At 34.0% G+C, this 22,279-nt stretch overlaps 1 protein-coding gene across 1 annotated transcript in view; it reads left to right on the top strand.

Moving 5' to 3' along the window:
- The window catches only part of LOC147071840 (uncharacterized), an 83,068-nt gene that overhangs the window by 26,051 nt on the left and 34,738 nt on the right, over positions 1 to 22,279 (top strand). The window lies entirely within an intron of this gene.

Here is a 22,279-nt window from a genome sequence, read left to right as displayed (position 1 = left end):
GCAAGTACACATATTGCCTTTTCAATTTGTGTATGAGTCAGAGTATGGACCTAATGAGTTGAGGAAGTGGCTGACATCCATTTCTCGTAAAAAAATAAACCTGGATCGGACATGGTTGAAAAAAGAAAGAAAACTTACAGATTGAGTTTGGAACATGACTACGTATTAACAAAGCTAATGAAAATGTTATGTATACCTGATAATTATTAATAAAAGACAGCTTTATCACTTTCGTTCTCAGATAGGACCACATTGAACTGTCCATCATCAGAAATCAAATTCCGATAAAACCTATAATCAATATACGAGGCTTGTATTACAAGCGCATTTGATAATTATGATTAGGTTATTACCCATCTAAAATGATATTTAAAATGAAAATTATTTTTGGGCTTCATTCCATAATTAATAATAGTTTTATAAAACTGTTTTATTATCTCGGTAAATTACACACGCAAGAAAATGAGCCGCCTATTTGGGTACCGCTGGTTGAAAATTATTTTTATGCTTCAATCCATAATTAATAATAGTTTTTATAAAACTATTTTTATTATCATGGTAAATTACACACGCAAGAAAAAGAGCCGCCTATTTGGGTACCGCTGGTTGAAAATTATTTTTATGCTAGAATCCATGATTAATAATAGTTTTTATAAAACTATTTTTATTATTTTGGTAAATTACACACTCAAGAAAAAGCGCCGCCTATTTGGGTACCGCTGGTTGAAAAATATTTTTATGCTTCAATCCATAATTAATAATAGTTTTTAAAAAACTATTTTTATTATTTTGGTAAATTACACACTCAAGAAAAAGCGCCGCCTATTTGGGTACTATCACTCCCCTCCATTTTGGCGTGTGTGTGTGAATTTTTCAACTGTCACTTTTTGTTTTGTTTTCTTTTTTATCGTCTGTATTTGGGATGAAGGTGGATAATTGACACACTGGAATGGTTTCGGAAACGACGAGGTTTATTTGGTGTTAATATATACTATATGGTTACATTTTTTATCATTTAATTCTACGGAGCGCAAAATGTACGCGTTCGCGATTTTGCTGCTTGTCGCGATCTGCCCGCCAAAAAAAAAACCGTTGGACTCGCGAGCTGTGCACAATGCGACGTTGCCATACGTGTTTTTTTTGGACAATGTTGCCGGTCAGATATTATTTATTAGTGGTATTATACATTATTTAATTATTTTCGCAATCAGCCGTTATTATTTGTTGGCTTTGATACCGATTCGGGCGTCTCCAGGTACACAAAGACACACCCAAATGGGGACCATACGGGGGTGTCACAGTACCGCTGGTTGAAAATTATTTTTATGGTTAATTCCATAATTAATAATAGTTTTTATAAAACTATTGTTATTATCATGGTAAATTACACACGCAAGAAAAAGAACCGCCTATTTGGGTACCGCTGGTTGAAAATTATTTTTATGCTTGAATACATAATTATTAATAGTTTTTAAAAAACTATTTTTAATATTTTGGTAAATTACACACTCAAGAAAAAGCACCGCCTATTTGGGTACCGCTGGTTGAAAATTATTTTTATGGTTAATTCCATAATTAATAATAGTTTTTATAAAACTATTGTTATTATCATGGTAAATTACACACGCAAGAAAAAGAGCCGCCTATTTGGGTACCGCTGGTTGAAAATTATTTTTATGCTTGAATCCATGATTAATAATAGTTTTTATAAAAATATTTTTATTACTTTGGTAAATTACACACTCAAGAAAAAGCGCCGCCTATTTGGGTACCGCTGGTTGAAAATTATTTTTATGGTTGATTCCATAATTAATAATAATTTTTATAAAACTATTTTTATTATCTTGTAAAATTACACACTCAAGAAAAAGCGCCGCCTATTTGGGTACCGCTGGTTGAAAATTATTTTTATGGTTGATTCCATAATTAATAATAATTTTTATAAAACTATTTTTATTATCTTGTAAAATTACACACTCAAGAAAAAGCGCCGCCTATTTGGGTACCGCTGGTTGAAAATTATTTTTATGGTTGATTCCATAATTAATAATAGTTTTTATAAAACTATTTTTATTATCTTGTAAAATTACACACTCAAGAAAAAGCGCCGCCTATTTGGGTACCGCTGGTTGAAAAATATTTTTATGCTTCAATCCATAATTAATAATAGTTTTTATAAAACTATTTTTATTATCATGGTAAATTACACACGCAAGAAAAAGAGCCGCCTATTTGGGTACCGCTGGTTGGAAATTATTTTTGTGCTTCATTCCATAAATAATAATAGTTTTTATAAAACTATTTTTATTATTTTGGTAAATTACACACTCAAGAAAAAGCGCCGCCTATTTGGGTACCGCTGGTTGAAAAATATTTTTATGCTTCAATCCATAATTAATAATAGTTTTTATAAAACTATTTTTATTATCATGGTAAATTACACACGCAAGAAAAAGAGCCGCCTATTTGGGTACCGCTGGTTGAAAATTATTTTTATGCTTCAATCCATAATTAATAATAGTTTTTATAAAACTATTGTGATTATCATGGTAAATTACACACGCAAGAAAAAGAGCCGCCTATTTGGGTACCGCTGGTTGAAAATTATTTTTATGCTTCAATCCATAATTAATAATAGTTTTTATAAAACTATTTTTATTATCATGGTAAATTACACACGCAAGAAAAAGAGCCGCCTATTTGGGTACCGCTGGTTGAAAATTATTTTTATGCTTCAATCCATAATTAATAATAGTTTTTATAAAACTATTTTTATTATCATGGTAAATTACACACGCAAGAAAAAGAGCCGCCTATTTGGGTACCGCTGGTTGAAAATTATTTTTATGCTTCAATCCATAATTAATAATAGTTCTTATAAAACTATTTTTAATATCTTAGTAAATTACACACGCAAGAAAAAGCGCCGCCTATTTGGGTACCGCTGGTTGAAAATTATTTTTATGCTTCATACTATAATTAATTAATAATAGTTTTTATAAAACTATTTTTATTATCTTGGTAAATTACACACGCAAGAAAAAGAGCCGCCTATTTGGGTACCGCTGGTTGAAAATTATTATTGTTTATATTTTTTTATTTTTCGGGATTTCGGCCTTCGGGATTCCGGCCATTCGGGATTTCGGCCATTCGGGATTTCGGCCGTTCGGGATTTCGGCCATTCGGGATTTCCGCATTCGGGATTTCGGCCTTCGGGATTTTGGCCTTCGGGATTTCGACCCAAACCCAAATATTGTGCCTCACTGACAATCGAACCCAGAACTCCAATGCCTTACGCCCTTGCCCAAGTTTAATTCAATTCAATTATAATTATATAGGTATAAATGGTATAATATGAGGCACCAAGGCTAAACGGCCTTTTATCCTCGTCATCTGTAGTATTCGCGTTTGTATACCTTTACAAGTTCGGTAATGTCCCACTAAATCGTCTAGTTATTCAATCTTATGTGTTTGTATATCTTCAAAAACCATCGTTATTACATTTAAGATAACTAGACAATAGTGTGTGTTGTGTTTGAGCCTACTTATTGCTATAAACATTTATCGAGTGAAACTATTTTTACGCACCTACCCTCCTGGGGTTATCTTACACTCGGCAGAGAGCCACCAGACGAAATTTCAAATGAAGTTCAGCGCATTCAACTTTAATTGAAATTTTAACAAAATTTTCCACTTTGTCGGCCAGCCACAAATGTTTATTTATACAGGAATTTGACCAGAAACTACGCATGAGTGTTATATTAACGTATTATAAAACGAAATTAAATGCCAATATTAGGCAACTGAGTAGATTTCTTTACCCGAAAACTTCAAACTAGATGTTTTATAATAAAAACTAAATCCCCACCATAATAACATATCAATTTTTAAAATTGGATTTTGGTATACCTCAATGCCCCACTGTAATAATGACAGACTTCTCAGGTTTCATAAAGAAATACACGTAAAGCCATTCTCAATTTCCTTTATGGTAAATTTTATTCTTATAATATGGTATTTATATTATAATGTATAATATAGGTACTTTTTTTAAATGACAGTTAGTATGAATATGTATTTTAAACGGGTGCTTACTGAATCAGTATCACAATATACATACTAATTTCTTTTCTTTCGACCATGTCCGATGCTAATAGGATCATATGGGCCACTACAGGGTGGAGGTTTGTATTGACAGATTTTGTTTGTACGAGAAATGGATGTCAGCCACTTGCTCAACCTATTTTACTAGTAACAAATAGAGATTGCCGTCGCGGACATAATTTTTAATACCGGAATTTTGAGATGAACAATTCCGTATTAAATATTCTGGGATTTACAATACCAATATAATATAATATATAAATCTATACCTATGTACATTATTTCACATTTAGTTTTTAGCATGGAAGATGTTTTAAAGATGCTAAATTTTACAAAAAGAGAAAAAATTACGTTAGTTTTTAAAACTGACTAGTTTTATTTTTAATTAGATGATGTCAGCATTATTTAGCAATATATTTTTGAACATATATAATTCTCATAAAAAATACGACACTCGACGGGATTCGCGCCAGTGTGGGTTTCCACAATGCTTACGGGCCCTTTTAATTAATTTTGTAATTAACGTGTTAATTTGCATTTGAAAAGTAATTAGCAAAAACACAATTTTGTGCGGCCCGTAAGCTATGGGTTAAGCTACGGGCTACCTACTTAATTACGACGATTTTAACTAGTAGTTCATACATGAAATGCTTATCAAATTCCGTTACAATGTTGGCTATCGGTTTTTGTATATTAAATCAAGGTAAATATCAATAAAACACTTTAATTACTCACTGACATCACGGATCATTCCATTATTTAGTTTTTATAGGTGCTTAAACTTGCTAATAATTTAATTAGATATTTAATAATCGTTGAATAAAAAAATGTTTTATTATAATATATATTTTTAAATTTTACTTTATTCGAGCTGAATTAAATTTTACTTTATTGTAATTTAAGAAATTCCGCTATTTCGTCATTAAACATTTAAAAACTAATCGCGTGTAATATAATAACTGGATCCTGAGACTTGAAGATAAAAAAATCGAATGATATCCCCAGATTATAAACTCTAAAGCAGTGGTCTCCAAACTCAATACGGATGAGAACTACTTTCAGAAATTGAAATTGTCTGGTGAGTTACTTATAATATACATATTCTTTCTTTATAATTTTTTATCATCGTCCTTTATCGTATCATACATCATATTATTATATTACAATAAATTAGGACATCGGACTTCCAAGAAAACATGAAATTTGTACTTTAATTATTTATAATATTAATAATTGAAAAATATCTTGAAATACGTGTGAGTAAAAGTAAAAAAATAATAAGTGGAAAGAATGACATTCGCCTTCCTCCACAATTTTTTCAATTCTCAGTGAGTACCTTGTTACTCCCATCTGAATGCAATTATCAAGATGTACATCTGTGAATCGGTTTCTATATTTACTTTTAACCACCTTCATAGTGGAAAACGTTGATACACATAAGTAGGTAGAACAAAACAATGCCTTCATTTTGAGCGCAATTCGATATATAATTGGATACTTTTCTGTTGGGACAGGCCATGCAGATTCCATAGTTGAGACAACACTCTTAAGCGACAAATCACATTCAAATTTATAAATATGATTAAAATATCCTACGCGTGCTACCGAAAATGCCTCCGCAAGCTACCGTTTGGCGATCACTGCTCTAGAGTCGAGAGAACAAACCGTTTGCTTCGAAGAAGAGTTTTCTTTCATTGAATATTAGTCATACGTGTAGAATTACAAAACAAATTACATCTAAACATAAAATAAAACATTTCCTCTCTGGCTATTATAACGCATAAATTCTGAGAGGTAGCGTGAAAGTTTAAAGGCATTAATAAATGAGTTCTTCGTATTTCGTGAACATTTTAAACGATGCCTTGTTAATCAGTTAAGTGCTGAAAACAATACGAAATGTGCTTTACTCGTTTATCGCCATCTTGTGATGTTCATTACTTTTCTCCGTGAAAGAAAATGGCGGTCGTAGAACAGTGACGTTCACTGTCGTATTAATAAACAGGACAACCTAAAACGTACTACTTTCAATAGTTTTCACTATCTATTTAAACGTGGGTAAATATAATATGATTCATAGATATTATATTATTCTTCATATCGAAATTTTAATCGCTGATATCTTTCAATAGAAATATTGTTTAATACAAAAAGTTTCTACTACAACTTTTATATAAAGCTCTTTGTGTCACATTTTTATTTATGATTTAATTATTGTAACCGGCAAAAATGTTATGATTGTGTGCATTGAAAGATGTTTATTCATAGGCAGCCTGTTTAGATATTATGTTATAATTATACGTGCTGTAGTTGTATATTTTATTACGTCGGGGTCACCATTTTTTTATCCCCAATGCACTCATTACTTAACTATATGTTAAGGGTTTTCCGAAAGGTTGCGGCGGCAGATTACAGAATATTACATATTGTTTTTTATTAAAATACTTAGTAGATACGTAAACTGTATGTATTGTTATGAATTAATTACATGTGACACTATTTTTGGTAAGTTGAGTTAATTAAGTTTATTTATTGAATTTAATTTATGTAGTATATAGTCGATGCGGACGGATACGGATAAGCGACTGATGGACACTGTGTAGAAATATTATATTAATTAACCGGGTTTCACTCTTTGACCCACATGTATCGCTAAAATATTTAAATATTTAACTATGGTCTATTTCTATCACAAGCGATTACAGCTTAAAGCCTCAATTACATTGAGCTTCTTTACGATCTGTTTATTGGCGAGTTTACAATCTGCCTGTAAAGTCGCCCAGTGTAATCATCGAATAAGCTAATAAGCAGGTTGTAAACACTCTACCGAGAAAAGTTGAAAGCCGGTCAACTTGCGTACCAACCTCCCGGTAAAAAAAACGGACTACGTTCTGTCAAAATAGTCACTGGCTTGTGGCTTATCAGCGAATGGAAAGTTTTGTGTGTAATCATCAAATCGCAGTAGCTGAATCGCCCGCTTTTAAATTCGCCAATAAACAGCTCTTAAAGAAGCTCAATGTAATTGAGGCTATAATATAAATTCTTTGATTATGGTATAAGTTAAACACGTATGGAAGTAAAAAAGAAAATTACCATGTTCAAGCCTATGTGGAGAATGACGTGGGCATCCACCGAGTGAAGGTTCTAATCGCAAATCTTTGTTTTTACGAGAAATAAAATTTATGTCAACTGCTTGCTCAACCTATTGCGTCCACACTCTTTAACGTCATTACCGCTCGACCACCGTGGGTCAAATGTTTGTAATAATTATTAAAACAATAGGTAATATCTACAAAGAGAAGATAGGGGACAGAATAAGACTGATTTCCTATCTAAAAAACATTTTTAATTCAATATTTAAAGCCACAATGAATAAAATTATATTACCAAGCTTCTGAGCTGAGGATATGGGCGTCCAACAAGTTGGGTTGTGTTAATAGACTTTTTACAAGAAATAATTGCAAGCAGTTTATTCAATTCATTGGACTTATCACTATATCATACTCAGATTTTAAAAACAGCATGCATTTTATGACTAGTCGTGGGTTCGAACCTGTGATCCATGACTTCGTAAGTATGCATACTCTACGTTCTAAGCTAACAATAATGAGATGAACAAAATAAAAACATTTTTGGTTAGAAGATCTCCTTTTCTTATGAAATTCATGTTTAAGATTTGTATCTGAATCTATGAATCAGATGTACACACACATAAGTTTACGAATGATCGCTGTGGCAAATACTCAATAATTCAAGCTGAAATCTACAAGCCGTAAACATGTCTGAGTAAGCTGTGTATTTACCCTTGTGTCAATCATCCCCTATAGGTGAAAATGGTACTGAATGTAGCCGCAAATGGCAAACAAGGATCATTCCGTTAATACTTACTCGATCCGATTACTGACCTCAATTGGAATAACCAGCTGTTTCCAAATAAACATTAATTTTAGTCCTTCCCCAATGGACACCTGAATTATAGGCAATATTATCGGATTTAATTATTAAGCACCTACCCTGCGATTCCTGCGGTACGCCACTTTGCTCAACACTGCCCGTGCCTCGTAATTTCCAGTTAATGGTTCGAGAGGAACTATGTTCAAAACGCCATTGTATTTCATTGCGGTGCGTATTGCCTACCAGGTGCGAACACAAGGGTCCGGACCCCACCCAAAAACAAAAAAATCAAATTAAATGGAATATTACTTTACTTCTTCTTCTTTGTAAGGAACTCATAAGTGAATATCGTGAACTGGGTGGATTGGCTGTTGAACAGTCTTCTCCAGGGGTTGGCCACACTCCTCTAGACATTCTAGAACATGCTAAACCTGTGACAGACACTAATAAATAGGTCCAATTATCTGATCCATCCGAAGTTTGCTTTGATATTCCGATGCGATATGTTGAAAATATAAGACAGCGCGGAAGATACAAACAGACACTATCGATACTAATAATTATGACAAGCCGCGCGCATTCGATAACCACTTGTAGATGCGATGCGAACGTATAATTAAAAAAAAAATAGCGCATAATTAAAAATGTCTACGTTTCTAGGGAGTGCATTGACCAATCGCACAGCCCTCGTTATTGGCGCTCAATAAACCTGACACGAGGAAACTATATTATTATAAAGGACCACGATGGCCGCACGGCTTAAGCGTCGGTCTATAGCATCGTGGGTCCCAGGTTTGAATCATCGGTCTGGCAAGTACACATATTATTTTTCAATTTATGTATGAGTCAGAGTATGCACCTAATAGTTTGAGCAAGTGGCTGACATCCATTTCTCGTAAAAATAAAATCTGTTAAGAGCATACATCAGTGAAACGGCAAATAATTTTCAACAATAGATGGATCGAAATTTCGCACTCGTTGCCAATCGGAGGAAGGTAGTCGAGATGTGAGCACGTCAATTTGTTTTGTGATGGCGTCGGAGGAATATATTCTTAAATCGTGTAAAGATGACTAAAAAACGTCACGCATGTACTCGAAAAAGAATACATGTCAATGAATATATTATTATTATTACTAATATAACAATAAACATAACATTAAATGGACGCATGTTGAATTTTTATGATAAATTATGTTTTGTTCCGCACGCGTCGTTTACACAATCTGCGCGTCGCGTAGTCACGATCTTTTTAGACCATGCCCCAACTGAAGTATAGCCTTAATACAAACCTCCACTTAGTCCACTCTGTGGAGGACTACATAATCTTATTAGGATCGAACATGGTCGGGATAGTATTATTAGCACAGAACAGAAAATAAATAGAATACCGATGGGCTATATTCAATTCGCTGCACGTTGAAACAGAGTTTTTGAATGTGTGCCTTAGTGCAATAGTGTGTGTAATACACCAACATTAAATGAGCGTAAATGCATAAACCGAGAGCAGTATTCGACGTACAACGTATTCTTGACACGTGTGTAAGTTTAACCCGGATTCTTCCTTACTCGAGACGGTTACTTGCTATCGCCTTACCCGTTGGGTATTTAAGTTCCCATTATTTCTGAGTTCCCTGATTATTACATATCTTGCGTAAAGAGAGTAGATATTAGTTAAATAATAAATATGTATGTAAAAGAGACATTGTTCCCATTTTATTATTTACCTTGTTATTTGACATCTAATGTATTCCATTGTGTTGTTTTGTGCGAAAGAGGGACATTTTGAACTAGTGAAATTTATACAGCTGACGCTCTGTCGAACATTTGGGCCGTTTTCGAAGTAAATCGAACTATTTGAAAGGTCCATTGACGCCCGCTGACGCAGCTAACGATATTGTATTGACTGTAGAAGTAGACCGTTGGTGACAAACCAATGGTACATCTATTTCTGTGACTAGGGATTGCAATACCGGTATTTCAAAACCGGTATCCCAGTATTTTTCGATATCGAAATACCAGTTTTAAAAATCAGACAATACCGATATATTCGGTATTGAAAGTGGAAACAAAATGTATTAATTAACATAAAAGACTTAGGTTTGTAGAGTTTCCTTTGAAGAGAAATGAGCTTAAGCTGATACTGAGGCTATGAACAGGTCACACAATAGGTAAAAGATTTGATGTCCTCATGGGAAGAAGCGATTCGCAGCTCTGCGATGAATGTGATGTTTTGGAGGACGTTGTACATATAGTTGTACAATGCCCTAAATATGAACGGCACAGACTACAGCTGCGAATTGCGGATATCTTTGAGAATATCGACGAATTGAATGGTGCCCTGGTGGTGGGTAAGACGGAAGAGCTAGGCAAAATTGTAAAGATATTTAATACTTTGGACGCGAAAGACGCACCCGGCGCGTAATGACCAGGCGGCCGATCGATGTAATTAACGTGCATTTTAAAGGTGCTAATTAAAAAAATCATTATCTACTCAGCATCGAATGAGTTAACAGAATTGGAGTGAGGACCTGATCGGCGGCCTCTAGATGAGAAGAGGAAATATGACAGCGAGTCGCAGTCAAAGACTCGGTAAAATCATTGAAAAAACATAAAAGGCTTAACATGGCTGTATTTTTTGTCTGGTTTACCTCCGTGGCCCTTCATCGTGCTTGGTAACCACTAATGACACAAAAAATATTAATATTTTAAAGATGTATATATATTTATATTGGAAGATACGTCAATTTTCTTTCAATTATTTTACAAATACCGGTATTAAATAGGAAATACCGAAATACCAGTATTGGTATTTTCATTCGGTATTGCGATCCCTATCTGTGACCACGTCCAATTAAGATTGCTTTAAATCGAAATTAATCCATACTACCATCCTATCCATAATAAAATGTATTATATAATTCTAATGGATTTAAGTTTTGTACTATTCCATTTGAGTCATTTTTGCGACCCGGGTTTCACCTTTTGGCATCTCCAGGCACTGTGTACACTCACCAAAAGGTAAATACACACTAATACGCAACATATTATTATTTAGTACTTCGAACATAACTTTTCTATAAACACCATTCAACCATTATAAAAACGTACTGCGAAGCTATTCAATATACAAGGCGGCTATCGACGGTAGTTTATGATACATATTATGTATTGAGGTAGTTAATTGCTACAATAAGTTAACCGTCTAAACTGTCAAAGTGTTATGTTTTAACAGCCCCTCTCTTGGCTGTGTTAACTTTTTGAGCGAGGTAGTCAGTCACTTATTGTAACAATTAACCGCCTCAATACATAAATGTGATAAAGTGATAATATTAATTACGTTAGCCGTCGATGGCCACCTTGTGTATAAAATAGGCCCACTGGAATCGCTATCAATATGTAGCTATTATAAAAATTGTTCCATTATTTAGTAGGTAGTAAATACTTGTTCGTTGAGCAGCATTTTGTCAAGATGGCATCCAAAATAAATAAAACAAAGATTTTGAATGTTTACTGTGTTTTAAAAATATTGCAATATTTAGTACAAATATATGATTGGTAGCCCCTTTTGGTAAACAAGAAAAAATTAATAAATAATAAATTCTTACGGTTGCCGACTTCTGGTATTATCTTCACACAATCTTAGATAGACCTCGTACTCTATATGCAAAATCGAGAGGCTTGTCTGCTATTTCAGATCTGATTATAAACGAAAAGAAAGAATAAGTACATATTATGTACATTGTATGTATATAATATTATGTAGTTGCCAAAACTATATACCGAGTACCGACTAAGGTAAATTCACATACAATCATTAGATAATAAGATATAAATTGGATACAATTTCATAATCTTTCATGATGAAGAAATCGCCCATGACTTTGCTCGCGTGTAATACGAAAAGAAAAAATAGACAGAAATACACAATGAATAAATAGACATATTCGTATTATAAATTGTTTGACTTCTTGACTCGCACTTCTCAATACGTACTTCCGCAGAACTTTATCATTTCTTCGATCCGGCGGCCTCTAGATCTACCTTGCGGACGTTTTGTACCTTTTGGATACCACTGGATGACTACATTTTTGTCCAACGATTGTCTCTTCTTCGAGCTATGTGTACAGCCCTTTGAGGTTTTTTGCATATATATTATTTTAAATACTACAACAAACCTAGATGCCCAATGACAGTAGCGTAGTTTAACAGTAGTGTGTTTAGTAATACAATTGAAACAATCACAAATTCCCAGGCTTTAAGAAAATCACATAAATATATTGTGTCCTCACCGAGTCAAACCCGGAGCTCCCGACGTTTATATGCTGAAACAACTGTCAATATAAATAACTGAAATATCTTATAATCGATGTTTAGTTCTTTTTTATAAATTATATAATGGAGTTTTGCCATGATAACGCCAAAATCAATTAATAATATGTTATTTAATATTTATTTTGGTTGAATTTTTAATAAAATATTTTACATTAAATAAAATAAAACATATTATTTAGTTTACTTTTTAGGGGGGAGCGAATTTAAATGTCCGTTACAGGATAATATGCCATATATCCGATGTGTTGACTTATGTCTTGACATTAGCATTGCACGGAATATCAGATCTTTTTCTTTCAAACAAAAACAGCCAAAGGTATCTATTTTAAAAAGGTTTTATTTTATTTATGTTTGTTGTATAAACTAAAACAAACATATTTGCAAAAAAAAATAGAAAAACAAACTTTCGCAGTTAAAAAACTGTAACACATACAAACACACCCATGGGAGCCTGTTTCGAAACTCTAGTGCTGTTTTAGAAAAGTCTTATTGTATTGTTTTGTGAGGAGATGTTACTGAAACAATGTTTTTCAACGTACAAATGTTATTCAACTGTAAACATTGGTTGTAAAAATTGTTTATGTATTAAATTAAATAAATACCCTAATAAATTATTTTTTAGTTGTAGATTATCTACGATAGAACTCATACGTAACAAAGTATAGCTAGAGGGGTCCGAACGAGCGATCCACTATTATATCATGACAATCTCAATATTCAGATTTCCAATAATTACCCTTATCGCAATGTAAGTGGAGTTTATCTTCAACTACATATTATATATTTATTATTCAATACAATAACGCGGACAGCTGTAAACGAGTTAACTGAATATGATCTCAATGATACATCGAGCCAACATCAAGCGAGCTCATCTTTAGTATAGTTTTTGGAAAAAAAATGGAAATGAATAATGTCGATGGACTTGTGACAACTCTATCATGAAAACATTCTAATGGTGGGCCAAAGAAGATGGTTACATATAAATTGTACATAAATACCTATACTTATATATTTTGACTGTGAACATTTATTAAAATAACAGACGGTAGAGTATTGAGACCAAATGACACGTTCTTCGTCGACGAGTTCACCAAACGGTAATTTGTACGCATTTAAAATAAATCTATATCCGCTATATTGTAAGTCATAGCCCTCACAAGGGAGGGGTTGACAGGGCCCTAACCTGGGGGCTCGGGCTTAGAGGGGCCTGGCGTAACGAGTCGATCAGCTAAGTGAGATAGACACATATTATCAGAAATTTGCTCCAATAGTAAAAGACACTATTTTACTTCTATTATATGTATATATTTTTTTTAATATTTGGTTGAACGGTACAATTTAATATGATATGACAATTGATATAAAATGCTACTCTCGAACTCACACTGTTTTTAACCTTAGCGATAGATAGAGGGCCTCACCGAAGATCCTGACCTGAGGGCCCGTTTCAGGATGTGGAGGCCATGATTGAAACTATATAAATATATGCGATATTATTGAATTTCATCAGTGTTCAAATATGACTATGTTACTTAGTGAACATATTCGGAATCGTGGCATTTCTCTCAAAAACATTGCAGCGGAAATCACTCTGTCATTTGCCATTTGCAGACCTCTTCGAATATCATTGGCGCCGTGACCATCACCACACTCAATTGATAAACCTCATCTCTTCAGATTGGTCTTGTATCTTGGGCCACAGATTCTTAAGGTTCAAATATATTATAATCACGCTATGTACTGTCACGTGCTGTCATAACAAGCTACCGCTACGGTAAAAAAAGGTGTAATGTTCTTTTTTCTTGGTATTTAAAATGTTATTGGACTGATCCTCTTATCCCGTAGAACATTTTGAATACATCGACTTAGGCTACATAGACACCCGCATGACTCAATGAACGTTGTTTATCATTTTCTACATGTCTACACTTTTTCAGTTGACGTGTTTTTTGTTTTTAGTGGTTGGCACTGTGTATTCTCTATAAGAAAATTGTCTTTTATCTATGGTTTGCAGCTTGGGTTATATTCAAAATATTATCTACGGATGCGATATCGCAAGTAATTTAACATACCTACATGTAGAAACTGTTCAAATTAATTGAAATTAGCATGAATAATGAATAATAATTCAAAATATTAATACATTAGAGTTGGCACTCTCAATCTTTGAATTTATAGAAATAGTGATCATTCAAAATATTTTAAGGAATAACGAAATCATACACTAAAGTTGTCGCCGACACAGTACGTGACAGCACGTGATAATAATGTATTTAAACCTTAAGCCTATTCAATGCCCTTCAGATATCAAAAGGCAGTTTGTGTCACTTTGGCATCATCCAGGCTGAGTCTTTATTTCCACTTTTGGGAGAGAGTCTCTTATTCTGTTATCCTTTTAAGGAAATGCTATCTCGATTATCAGTTATAGAATTTAAAATTCTCAATTATTATCCAGGTAAACTCCACCCTCGATGGCCGCGCCGTTTAAGCATCGGCCTATAGCGACATGGGTTTCAGGTTCGAATCCTGGGTCTGACAAGTACGCATATTGTTTTTCAATTTGTGTATGAGTCAGAGTATGGACCTAATAGGAGCAAATGACTGATATCCATTCCTCGAAAAAACAAAATGTGTTAATACAAACCTTCACTCTGTGGAGGCCCATAATATGATCTTATTATGATCGGACATGGTTGAAAGAACGAAACTCTTTAGTATGATTGTTTTAGCATTTTTTTAGAAAAACAACATATTTGAAACAGTTTGCCTTTGATCTTGCTTTTTGATGCTTCGTTGTTTTATGATTCCGCGCTGTGATTTATTCAATTATTCATAATATCAAAAAAGCATTTTCGCTGATAGACAGGAGGATAAACAGCATCGATCCGTGAATAAATAAAACCCGGGCTACCCCGCGAAAACTTTGTTTCACTTCCTTCCCAAACTTCTGGCGGCTTACTTTCACCCCGTGCGTTTTCCCCCGAGCCTTCGAACCTGCCACTTTTAAGGCTTCGGCTTTTCTTGTAAATATTTGAGGAGAGACCTTTGACGGCTGAGTACAATCTCGCCATGTCAGACATCGGTCCACAACACGAGGTACCACCAAAGACAATCTAAAACTATGTAAATGTGCCCAATATGCCAACATCTGGAGCGATTACTTGAATAAACAAACATCAGTGATGTCCCACTGGTAGTTTGGCTGTTGAAATCAGATTTTATGAATCAGTTACTAATTTGCTGGTCTTGGCACGTATAGAACCAGTTGGGAATCCAGAAACAAAAACGGCAGTTTCCATTTTCGAAAAATGTTGGCAAGTCAACAAAAATGTCTATTATATAGGTATAATTTCTGAAAAAAAGTATCACAAAATGTTATATAAATTATTAGTACCGATACAAACAACATTTTAAAATACTTTTTCTCAGAAATTATACCTTCAAGAGATGTTTCATAACTCGCCAACAATTTACGAAAATGAAAACTGCCGTTTTTGTTTCTAAACCCGTCAATTATTGAAAATATTATCACACAAATAACATCGTTTAGTTAAAGCATGTTTAGTTTTATGAGTTATCAATTCATACATAGGCCTCTCCAAAAATCTACCCTTCTTCTGTGCTCTTCCCCTTTTCATATTTTTAAAGTTTTTTCAACCTATCACTCTCCTGCCTTGAAGCATAGGTCAAACATAAGCTCGAGCAAGTGCACTAGCAGGATCCCAAGCTTAATTTCGTGACTGGCAAAAATGGATGTCGTTGTTTTTTAAATGTTTGTATGACCCATTGTATGGATACAAAGGGTTGGACAAGTGGCTAGCAACCACCCCCCGTAAAAAGTATATTAACAATATAACGTCTACTATATGGAAGTTGGTTTGCTGCATCAAAAATGGTAATTAACTATTTACTCGTCACTACTTTCAGTCCACATCGTATTCTGCAATATTTTCTTTGTCAAATCTGCACTGCGTAGATTGCTCTTGTAGTATTGCTGCAAGTTGAGAAAGGACCAACCACGGAGACGGAATGCGCGATGTTGATTCATAAGCCGGCTCTCACATCAAAACTCGTCTCACCTAAAACGTGTCGAACACGTCGAAGTGACGTCATTTTTATTAAACACAAAGAACAAAACACGCCTTGCCAAATGGAGCACCGCAGATTGGTCGAATGCGACTGTTTCGTTTGAAAAAACATTTGGCTGTTGCAATCGATAAGTTATATCCTTTTCGGGCTCCGAGTCGAAGTCACATACAAACACCTACGAATTGGTCATTCTTATACCGGCTCGCCGATCACCGCATTCAAATATCTATACGTTTCGAAGGCTACGCGCGACTGTCGCTAAGTAGATGTGCGCGGTCTTCACAAACAACACTGGATCTCAGTTCTCGGAAGGTTTGTTCGGCACACTAGACGAGTTTTGATGTGAGAGCCAGCTAAAAGCTAGGAGTGTCACACCCTCGGAAGTTAGCCATGTTCCGGTATTCATATTCTATTAACTTTTGAAAAAATATTCGATTTTATGTTATACAAAGCTTGTCGAGTATCACTGAAATAAGGTGCCTGCCACTCGTAAAAGCAAAAATCTCGTAAATTGCAATGATTAGGACAATAAATAAATTTTACGCGAGTTTGGGGACATTGCGGAATGACCTCTGTATCGATTTTCATCACCATTGCTATGGTTGGTTATCTCTGAATAGAATTGGTTACGAACCTGCGGTTTGCGAGCCCCGGGAGACTAAAAATTCCGAAATATAAACGTGATACCTGCTGATTTCCATTAATAATAATAACAGGAAACGTTTTTTGCATTAGATATTCCGTTGGATTTAATAATATTTCAAAATTGCGCTATACGGATCTGGCGGACACATTATTTCAAATAAAAATTAATATATACCTAATAAATTTAATATATTTGTGGTTTCTAAAACCTCATAGCGAATTTTGCTCAGGAGCGACAATCCATAATATATTTTACACGATGGTCACTGCTTGTCAAACATTGCCCTACCGATGTTCGAAACTTGCAAAAAGATCGATTTTGATTTGTTGATGTCGATAGAAATCGAAAACAAATATGTACCGAGTTTTTTTATAAATAATATAAGTACATAGAAATCATTTTTCAGATAAAATCAATTTTGTGTCGAGTAATTTACTCACCACTAAATGCATTTATTAGTAACTGAAAAGTGTCCAAATACAATACATTAGTGAGTGGCGTGTCAAGATAAACAGAGTACAAGATAAAGTAAAAATAAATAAATTTATTTGAACATAATGGTTTTATTAGAAGAAGCGAAGGACTGCAAGACAAAATAAAAGATAATGTGAATAAGAAAATGGATTATTAGGAGAGATGCACGAGGAATTACAAATTTTCTTTCCAAGGAATTAAAATTACACGGCCCCAAAGAATACTTTTCAACATTAAGAATGACAGCGAGTTATTTGAATTTTCGAATAAAAAATTCAACGAACTTGCACCCATTTAAGAAGTTAAATTCCTGTATAAACAAAATCTTGTCAACAATAATGAACATGCTAAATATAACGTGTTCAGAATTGTCTCGTGGCTGGGGTTGAGGGCGGTGAGGACCTCTACTCGACCGAAAAATTAGAACAAAATAGATTGTCTCGACTAAATGATTTTACTAAATTACACGACTAAATTTGTCTGTTCACACATAGTTAGTTACTAAATTACTCACCACTCGACTAAAATAATAGCTTAATCTAAACTAGGCGTAATAATTGGCGAATGTACCCAATGATTCCTCTTACGTCTGATTAGACAGAAGAGAGATTAGATTATATTGGAGATTATTGCATTTCTATTTACTGAGATGTTGTCCAATCACGTTTTAACAGTTAATACAGTAAGTTGGATATTAGCCGGCTCGCACATCACAACTCGCCTTGTGTGCCTGACGGCCATAAATCAAAACTTCCTAGACCCGCCGGTCAGTGTTGCATGATACAACCTCGCACATCTCTAGCGACATCGACATTCGCCGCATTCGCGCGTAATCTCCCGAAACGTCAAAATATACTCTAGCTAGACGACGCCATTGCGCAAATATGTCATCAGACGCGGAAACAGCGATTATTATGTATTGGTACCGGAGACATTTAAGGAGAAGTCTCTCGTCTGCCATTTTTATTGTGTTGATTGTATGAACAAACGTCAAACGCGGTGACCAGCGATGAGCGAGCAATGGAATGAGAAATGGCCGATTGTGCTGCTGTGCGCATGCGCGGAGTCAACATTTGTCGATATCGACATGCAGGCTCTAGCAAACGCAACTTATCGCATGCAGGAGCGTCGCAGCATCGCAGTTGCATCGGCCAATCTGCGAAGCTCCATTTGATAAGGTTTGTTTCTTGGTTTACGATGACGTCACATCGACGAATTTGTCGTAAGACGCATGCGGCGAGTTCTGATGTGCGAGCCCTCTAAGTCAATATTAACATTTTGACACTTAAATAAATCGCGTCTATGAAATCGGAAAAATAATTTTCTTGGGGCCTTTTTATATTAAATTAAATTGATATCAGGTCGATTTTCCATGCCCGGTCCAAGCCAACTTATATTACTCTATTTACCATAATAATATTATATTATATCCTCTAGTTATTACCTATATTATAAGTTAAATCGATAAAAACATCATCCAAATTTCTAACTTTTTGACCTAGTATTCGTATGCTAACATAGTATATACCTAATCTATTTTATTCAACCATCTTATTTCTTATATAATGTTGATAAGTTTTATAAACTAAAACTAGGTGTGTATTCAAGCTCATTCTGAATTGTATTACCTGTACTGACTTTGGCCACGGATGGCCTATTTAACTCTACGGATACAGTGGTGTGGCCAATCGAGGTGTCGGTCTATTTAATCAACGGTTTCTCTTGGCGTTGGTAAAACCATAGACATGCAAACAGTAAAAGCCATATTTATATACATTCAGTAGACACAACCAAATGAACGCTTCACTCAATGTGTCAATTTTTTATTGATTAAGCTATATATTGGCTTACTCTAACAATTTCATCCATGTCATTTTGATGCAGAAGATTTGTAATGACAGTCATCAAATGTTGCGTTACTAAGATAATATGTTTTCAACAAAAAATCCAATGATTTCTGCCTGAATTACGATAATATAATAATATTATGTTAACTTGATAAAATAGTAATTATGGTAACGCATTAAAAATTGAATTATGTCCCAAAAACATAAATTTCAAGCGTAATGTAGTTGACAAATTTAATGTGCTGTTCTCAAATCGCCATGAATACTTATTCTATAATTGAATAATAATCATTATTTATTTAAGTACATATTCGAATTCACTAAAAAATAATTAATTTTTGAATTCTATATGTTTATTTTATGTTTATTGTTTATGTTATTCTATATATTTTTTTTTTATATTTGGCACGTAGTTCTTATTGTACTTTATGTATTAAAATGCATAAATAATTTGATTTTATAGAATCAAGACAGTTGTATATACTTATACATATTTTTAGAAAACACTTCTGAGAAAATATACTAAAACCAATAGAAAAAATCTTTTTGAAAAGGGTAAGGAATCGAACCTGCATCTCTCGGATTTCGCGCCCACGCACATATACCACTATGCTAAAGGTACCATACTAATTAGGTACGACAAATTTTAACTAATGGCTCTTATAATAAATACTCTATGAAGTGTTTTCTAAATTGAGCTACTATTGGCTATCGGTTTTTGTATTTAAGTAGGTACTCCAAGATATTTTAGTGTTGAAGCTTCCTTGAACTTGCTAATAATTTTATATATTGTGGTAATAGTAATATAATATAACACTTATTTCAGCTATTTCTATTAGTTCCAAATACTACCTACGTTCTCTGATGTATTTTCAAAATAAAATATAATCATTGTTTTCTTTATGAGGTTAGTTATATGATAAAATTACTAAGTATACCAATATCGATTATAATGGGCTTAAGTTTACCAAAAGCTGTAGCCACCGAATAAGGTATGAGGAGCTTTTTCGGCAATGTGTGAAGTTTCTCTTCTGAGAAAATAATAAAAGCTTGCAAGATAGATTCTACCTTCATCTTAAATTTTGAATTAAGTACGACTATCCAAATAAGTTGATGAATATCATTGACTAACTTTACTGAAAGAAGTCATCTAAATATCTGGTTTTACTAGACACTGCGGTGATTTCACAACGTCTGTAATGTAACCTCATGGTAGTCAGAGAATAACTAATGCAACATCAACACACAGATGCTTTGTCAATTTCGACAAAATATCCATGATATTTTTTATTGATTTTTAAGGCGGCGGGAGGGGACACGGTTAACAAAATCTAGCAGGCGCCACTGATTTCCATATTAACCCCGCCTACTACTTATAGCATCTCGTCACTTTGACCGCCGAATACCACACTTTTCCAGGTACATTATCCATACCCAGACACTGCCTAGCGATAACACCTAGCCTGCAAGTATAACTAAAGTTATTCACCTACGAGTTATTGCGAGATATCACATCCACAAGTGGTGAAACGTTAGCGTCTTTTTGTGTCGTCTGCGCTGTCTTGTCATGCCGCGTCATAATATTGAATCTCTTGAAAAATTAAGTTAAAATAGTTAGTTTTTAACTGGTCTAAATCTGACAAGTACACAAATTGGTTTTCAATTTGTGTCTGTCAGAGTATGGACCTAATAGGTTGAGCAAGTGGCTGACATCTATTTCTCGTAAAAAACAAAAATCTGTTAATACAAACCTCTACTCTGTGGAAACCCACTTGATCCTATTAGGATCGGACATGGTCTAAAGAAAGAAAAAAGAAAATGTTTGCTACAAAAAAAGTGTAAAATTGGGGTTTTATTTAGTTATCATTATTTAGCCTAGTTTTTACGCTACGAGTAGGTATTAAAAAGACTTTTTTCAACTTTTTATTTCAATATTTTCTGTAAATCGTTTATTTATAAGTTATATTATACTAAATGCAAATTATTATTATAGTAACACGCGTCAAGCGACGTTTTTTACGAAACTGTGTGTGTATCTTTCATAAGTACTTTAACTAATGCATAACATTCTCTAGTTTTAGACTATGCACAATAAACAAATCTTACTTTTGCAGAAAGTATGCATTATTAGCAAATCCAAAAACATGCGAAAAACCATTAAAAGTAAGTTTTGGGTAGGTGGTTTTTTTTATTTATTTGTAAAATACGAGTAATGCATATTTAAGAAGTTTAAGATAACTTCAATAAAATGAAAATTTTATTTTAAAATATGCATAATTATAAATGTCTCAAAGTCCCAAAGTGTTTACTAATTTCAAAGTTGACAAGTTAGACGGAGAGTCAGAAATCTGAATTATAAAACAAATTCTGTTTTAATATTCATTTCTATACTTATAAAATCTATAACTAAATAAACTCCATAGCTTCGCGTAGATATTATTGATCATGTATGGCACTATAACTCTCTTTCAAAAACGTCCTCCATTCTGGACGACCCAGTTCATTTTACTGAGCACTTAAATCTCCTGTGGCTCAGTCCAGCCATCTCAGTTTCAGCCGTCCAAGTATTGTCTTGCCCTCGGGGGGTGCGTACATACCCCGCCTTTCTGATATCTCCTCCAGTATTCTATGGACGTAGCCGATTTAGCGCAGTCTCTGCATTTTCATATGTCACTATACCTACTCTACACTATACCTTGACCTCCACGTTCCATCTTCTTGAATAGCCCTAAAGATTCTTTCCAATACTCTCCTCTCAAAGTATCCACACTTCTCTCATCCTGTTTGCTGAGCGCCCAGCATTCTGATCCATACGTTAAAACTGGGAGTATATCCTATAGAGTTTTCTTGGTTTTCTTTGATAGGGCCTTTTTTCAGAAGCCTTTAGTAGAC

The sequence above is a fragment of the Rhyacophila brunnea genome, unplaced genomic scaffold (genome assembly GCF_057557595.1).
Source record: "Rhyacophila brunnea isolate RB1 unplaced genomic scaffold, BYU_Rbru_1.0 scaffold_2, whole genome shotgun sequence".
NCBI classification, from domain to species: Eukaryota; Metazoa; Arthropoda; class Insecta; order Trichoptera; family Rhyacophilidae; genus Rhyacophila; species Rhyacophila brunnea.
This window is presented reverse-complemented; position numbering and strand designations above follow the sequence as displayed.